At 39.7% G+C, this 6,528-nt stretch overlaps 1 long non-coding RNA gene across 2 annotated transcripts; it reads left to right on the forward strand.

Moving 5' to 3' along the window:
• Positions 1 to 786: 786 nt before the first annotated feature.
• On the forward strand, positions 787 to 6,183 carry LOC310697971. 2 transcript variants are annotated; one of them, XR_014521273.1, is made up of 4 exons: positions 787 to 831; positions 1,981 to 2,143; positions 5,007 to 5,229; positions 5,640 to 6,183. It is a non-coding gene; the product is annotated as an uncharacterized lncRNA (long non-coding RNA). The 2 variants fall into 2 exon arrangements; XR_014521274.1 differs by lacking the exon at positions 1,981 to 2,143.
• The last annotated feature ends 345 nt before the right edge of the window (positions 6,184 to 6,528 follow it).

The raw sequence follows: 6,528 nt of genomic DNA on the forward strand, positions 1-6,528 counted from the left end.
AAATGTCTAAACTCCTTATGATAGGAGCTCTGTGTAGCTCCTACAGCTCTTATCACCCTCAGCCAGCATGGCCAATGTTTAGGAATGATTTCCTTGTTGTAGTCCAGCAATATGTTGGATAGCTCAGTTGGTAGAGCATGAGACTCTTAATCTCAGGGTCGTGGGTTTGAACCCCACATTGGGCAAAAGATTCCTGCATTTCAGGGCGCTGGACTAGGCGACCCTCATGGTCCCTTCCAACTCTACAATTTTATGATTCTATGATTGTCTGGACAGCTACAGGTTGGCCACTCTGATCTGCTGTGAAATTGTATATGCACAGCCCCCTCCAATGCATTCAGTGAATGTGTAAGGGAGAGTGAAGTCATGCCCACTGGCCCCTCGCACACCTAATGGCCATGCTCCTCACTGGTGGCTGGACATTATTTGTGAGAAGAGGGTCTGTATACAGCTGTGTGCTCTTCTGTGTGGTTGAAGGACCTGGGCTTGTTGCATGCACAAATGATCCTTTCATACGAATGACAAAAGTGTGTCTGCCACAGGAAATGGCCAGAATGTACAATGTCAAGCTTGGTCAGTAGAGGCCATTTCAGTCTTCCCTTTGCACATCCACTAAATACAAGGGGAGGGTTCATGTATGTATTTCTTGAGTCACAGTGGCTCTGTGGGATTGGTCCTTATAAATGGATGTTCCAAGGGTTAAATCTGGGGCATTCATCTTTTGTTCATTTACTGGACAGTTCTCTTCTGTTTTTAACCTTATATTTAACCTTATATATCATCATGGAATCCAGGGCAGTTTGCAGACAAGGCTGGTGTTTCACAATTAAGGTACGACTTTTTCTCAGCTGGGAACTTTTCTGTAATGTGGATACTGGGTTGTGATGGGGAATGGCAAATCAAAATTTCAAAGTTGACATTTTCAAATATATTGCCCTTCTCCCATTTAATGAAGAAAGTTAGATATCTATTTGTAGTAGTGGAAATATGTATTAGATAAAGTATGCTATATACCGCAGTAAAAAAAGGGGGTGGGTGGGAATAAAAACACTATGGAAGTAAAGGTGGGAAGTTGAATTGTTTGGGGAAATAAGTATTGAAGCTGAAGTTAATTTGTTAAAATTTCTGAAAATTTAATTTAAAAATATAAGAAAGAAAGAAAGAAAGAAAGAAAGAAAGAAAGAAAGAAAGAAAGAAAGAAAAAGTTAGATACTTATTTGACTACATAAGTAAAAAAACAAAACAAAACAAAAACTGTTGGAAAAGTGTGCCCAGTTTGGCCACTACTGTTTCTAATTGAATAGGGAAATCCAGAGGAACCATGAGCAAATACATTTTCTCTCTTTCTCCCTCACATGCACCTGCATTTTCCTGATTATCAGGTTAACAGTGGGTATTTTCTGATGTGCTGCCCCCCACAAAACTTAAAGATAATACAATTTCTCAGTATAAGAATGTAAGGAAATGCTGCTGGATTAGACCAGTGTCCCATCTTGTTCAGCATCCCGTCCTCACAGTGGCCAACCAGATGCTTATGCAAAACTCACAAGCAGGCTTCCCGCAGTTCTCAGCAACTGTTTTTCAGAAGGATTGGATATTCATTTAGTATTTATTTAGTATTTCCATTTTTGCCTTGCCCTTCATGGAATTCAACACACACACCTCAACACACAGTAATTTAGGTCATACTCAGGGTATACCCATTGAAACCAATGAGCTGAAATGAGTTATTTGTGTTGATTTAAGTGACTCTGCTCTGAGTATGACTTATCCTATTTTTGCATGTAGAATACCCCCCCCCATATGTATAAGATGACTCCTATTTTAGGGAGCCAAAAAATTAGATATCAATACTTTTTTGTTGTTGAGCTTTCTTTTGGGAAATCACCCAAAAAGTTGATGAAGTTTCTTTGGAGCATCACAAAAATATCCCCTGATCGATCCACCACCCTGGTTGACGGAATTGATATCATATTTCAGCATCTGGCTTCCCTCGACTCAGCAGCGAGAGCCGATGGCACCGCAGCCAAGCTGCCTTCTCAACTACGTTGTGCCTTGTACCAGAGTTACTGTATAAGGTGACCCCCCAATTAGGAGGAATAAAATTCTAGGAAAGAAATTGTATTATACACTGAAAAATATGGTAAGTTTAATAGTGGGGGAATCTTGGATTGAAACCCAAAATAAAACCAGGTTCCTTAATTGTGCTATGGAGGCTCCACGAGTGCAGCAGGCACCACAAGGCCTTCCAACATGTATAGGGAACTTAGATGAGAATGAAATCAGGGACAGGTGTACCTGTTGTATCCCTGCTTTCCTTTCACACCATTGTAATCATGTGGTGAGGAGAACACCTGTGTAGGCTTAAGCTGAATCCAGAAAGCCACTTTCCCCACGTTCTTCTTAGCCACGCTCTCTTGATGTCTCAGAATGTGAAACCATCTTCTAGAAGGTCTGATACTGGCCCCTGTTCAAATGTCAAGCTGATCCATGAACAATTATTGCCAGTTCTATTCAAGATATCACCTTTGACACTCTACTGATGGTTGGTGGTGAAAGAATGCACTCCAAGTCAATGAAGCTAGCTGCTATGATTCTGCTGCAATTAGTGTTATGACCTCAGAAACTGGACACCTTATGCCACCTTCCTTTCTACAGATGCCCTATTCCTGACATGTAGATTAGGAGCACAGTAGCAACTATTGTGGTCATCTGCATGAGATTTGTTTTCCCCCCTCCATGCTTTCTGCAATGTGATAAAGGGGTTCTTCATAACACAGCAGCACTGGCTGCCACTACTGTGGCAGCCAGCAATGGAACATTAATTAATAGGAAGAGGGTCAAAAGGTTGCAGATTTCTGGGTCGTATCACTATGTGCAATGGAACCATAGCTTTTAGCCTCATTAATTTGGAGGGCATTCAAGTACCTTTCACCAACCATAAGCGAGTTGGTGGTTACTAATTAAACATGTCTACTACTTCTTCACATCCTTAATTTAATGAGCCCTCTACATCTTTGACCCTAAGGGGTGGGAAATTAATATTTGGAGGAACACGTATCAAAGAGTCAATAACATTATTATTGTTATTTCAAAAAAATTAAGAACTAAGTCTTTGAACTAGTTCCCCAAAGTCTTTGAACTAGTTCCCCAAAGAGTCTAAGAAAAGTGAACGACAATTTCAGGGGTAAGTCCAATTAGAGTGGTAGCTTTAGACTAACCAATTAATTCATGGTGAGTTTGACAGGCATATAAGCTCTCTTTGGGCATTCTGTATATAAGTGAACATGTGTTAGGGGAGGCAGAGGTGGCGGGGGGGGGGTGTATGTTCCACCTCCGTCTTTCTTGTTTCAGTCACCCTCCACAAGTAGGGGGTCAGGGCTTATCTCCTTGTGAAGGCCTCCCTGCCTTTTAACATTCAGGGAAATCAAAGGCTGCTTTGCAGGTGTGAGTCAATTAAAGAACAAACTGCATAGTTCTCCAAATATCTCTTGCAAATTCCGGAATCAATTACAATCTCATACTATTGACCTACTTACATCTTGAGTTCTTGCATCTAGTGTAATGAGTTTATTTAATGTTAGTAAAACACCAGTAAATTGTCAGCTTACAGTCTTATGCAAGAATCATAAAAAACATTCTTCCTTCAGAAGTGTATAGTGATTAGGGCTGAGCTGAATATCCTGTCATTCTGACTTTCATTTCAAACCACCACTTAATCTTGCTCATCATTTGCATTGTTGTTGTACTGTTCATTTTGCTTCCACTGATGCTGCTTTTTCATAGCACCGTTTTCCTCATTATCCTTTCACTCTTTGCCTTTGGCCTCATTGGTCAAACTACAGTTTAATCCAGTTGCCTCTGGTGGTGACGGACATGACTTTGTCAGCAACTTTACAAAGGCTTGCAAACAAATCAAACAAGCACACATGTTGCCAGGTAGGGATGGAGGATAAATTTGATTTGGTACACAATCTATCAAATTCATACTTTCCCAAGCAATATGTGAACTAAAACACTGTTATCCTTCAAAATGTGCACTTTCCTGAATTTTGTGAGGCAGTTCTCTAACCAAACAATGTTCACAAAAATACATACATTAGGGGAAAGTGTGCATAAAAATGAATATTAGTTTTAAAAATAATAATACAAAACTGTATTGTATTAGGGGAAAGACCTTGCAAAACTGTGTACATTGGTCAAAACTGCATGATGAATTTCCAGCAAAATAAGAAGAACTGAATGTAAGATTGGAAAATAGAGAAGTTGAGGAAACCAAAACTGATGGATCATTCCAATCCTAGCTACAATCAGTCAGCACTAAGGGTGTAGGATGCTTCTTTATGCTAGTTAAAAATATTGGTTGATCTTGTCCAGTATTGTTTGCTCCAGCCTTCCAGATGTTTTGGGTGGCAATTGGCACCCCAACTAACATGATCAATTTTCAGTGATGATGGGAACAGTAATACAAACACTGAGCAAAGAGTGTTTGCGCAATAGGGCTTTCATCTCTTCTCCCCCAGAGTGCCCCCACTCCCTGAAATTGGTTTTGGGGAGTCAAGAGAACATCCAGAACAGCATGAAGGGAGAGTAGAGGAGGGATTGTTCTCCCTGGCAGACCAAAATGCTTGCATTGATGGTATGATTGCCTTAACGTGATGTTGAATTCCTCCCAAGGTAACAATGTACGTACTTTCTGAGGAAGGTCTGTAGTACTGTTGAGTTTACTGTAGCTGTTTAAACACTTTGCCACCAAAACTCCAAAGGGCACAGTGCACTTCAGCTCTTCCTTTGTAACTAATGGAATCTTGCATGATAATCACTTAATCTATCTCAAGCACTCGTGGATAGCAGCACAGGTTTATCTAATCTATATAACTGTCATGACTTTAATTGACTAATGGTTAATAAGGATTTCTAAACAGATTAAATTAATGGCATTAAGCAAAAAGACAGCTTTCTAATGAGATCCATTGATTTGGTGGCGGGTTTTGTTTGTCTTACAGTTGTGGTCTGTGGAGGAAGCACATTCCAAAAATGAATAAGAATTTACTTACAGAGGCGCACTGTCACCTCAACCGTGCACATCTCAACCAAATGGATGTTGTGAGTGGTATACCTTAAGCTGTTCAGCAGGTTGTCAAGCAGGGGCAAACAGTCTTTGAGAAGATCAGTCAGCGCGTGACCAAATGCATCCTCAGAGTGAGGAGGCCAGCAGCATTATAGAAAGTGACAACTTATTGATTCTTGGTCTCTTATTGTAGAATCAGAGAACTGTAGAGTGGAAGGGACCCCAAGGATCATCTAGTCCACCCCCCTGAAAGGCAGGAATCTCAGTTAAAGCATCCATGACAAATGGCCATCCAACATCTACTTAAAAACCTCCAATGAAGGAGAGTCTACAACCTCTCAAGGGAGACCGTTCTGTTTTATTGTTTCATCACTTGTTATTTGCCAGCCTAGGCTCCTTTGGGAGCAAGGGTGAGATATAAAGTTCATAAAGAACTAAATTTAATAAATATCTCCAATTCATCAGACATCCCTACTAGTGTGAACAAGGCTGGGGAGGAAAAATAAGTTTGAAATAAAGTGTTTAGTTTATATAAAAGCTTCTGCAGCTTTACCTTTTTACATTTCAGATTTTTATTTTTTTATGCTTCCGTTTCACTTCTCTTCCATGGAACTCAGATGAGCTCATGCCACCAATTTCTTCCTTGAAGTCTGGTAAATAAAGGAGTGGTACACAAGGAGAGGGCAAGTAAAAGGTGTAATGAATGGCACAATCATCTATTTGAAGGGGCCATAAGTGGATGTACTCAGCTTGCATGACTTCAGTGCTGATCCTTTTTGCTCAAGGAAACTAACAGTAAAGCTAATAAAAAATAAGTGAAAAGTCATACACACATACACACAAAATAAGTTTTGATATATTTTCATATCCCTTGAAATTGTACGTTCGTTGCCTTTGAAAGTTGCTGTGATCATTGTTTTCTGTTTGCAGATACTGAACTTTTTCAGGGTTGCAGTAGCTAAGAGAAGCCTATTGGTTTCTGATTTATAAAGCTATCAAAATCCTTTATTTGACTTTCATGCATTTCATATGTAGTGAAAACATGGTTGAGTAGTCTGCCTGGATGAAATCCAATTAAAGTGAACGCAATTTGGATAGACCTCCTCTGCATGGCTTGTACCCGGGTGACGGGCTCATAATAAATTTATGGAACGTTGTTTAATGTGTTTATTGTCTATTCTCTGCCATTTAGAACTGAAGCGAAAAGAAAGTCAACTAAATAGCAAGCCAAGACAGACAAACAGATGCAGAGGAGTTCCCATCACATATTATGATTAAAAAATGCAAAGGATAATCTCTGCACATATATTCCATTAAAGATTAAAATTCTATCACCAGCTTCATTCAACAAAAGATTGAGGTTTTTGTTGTTGTTTGGTGCCATTGAGCTCCCTTAATATAGCACCCCCATTTTTCTCTCAGATCATTTTCTCTGATTTTAATTTTTCTAAAACTTT

The sequence above is a fragment of the Podarcis liolepis genome, assembly GCF_965112155.1.
Source record: "Podarcis liolepis genome assembly, chromosome: Z".
Lineage (NCBI taxonomy): Eukaryota > Metazoa > Chordata > Lepidosauria > Squamata > Lacertidae > Podarcis > Podarcis liolepis.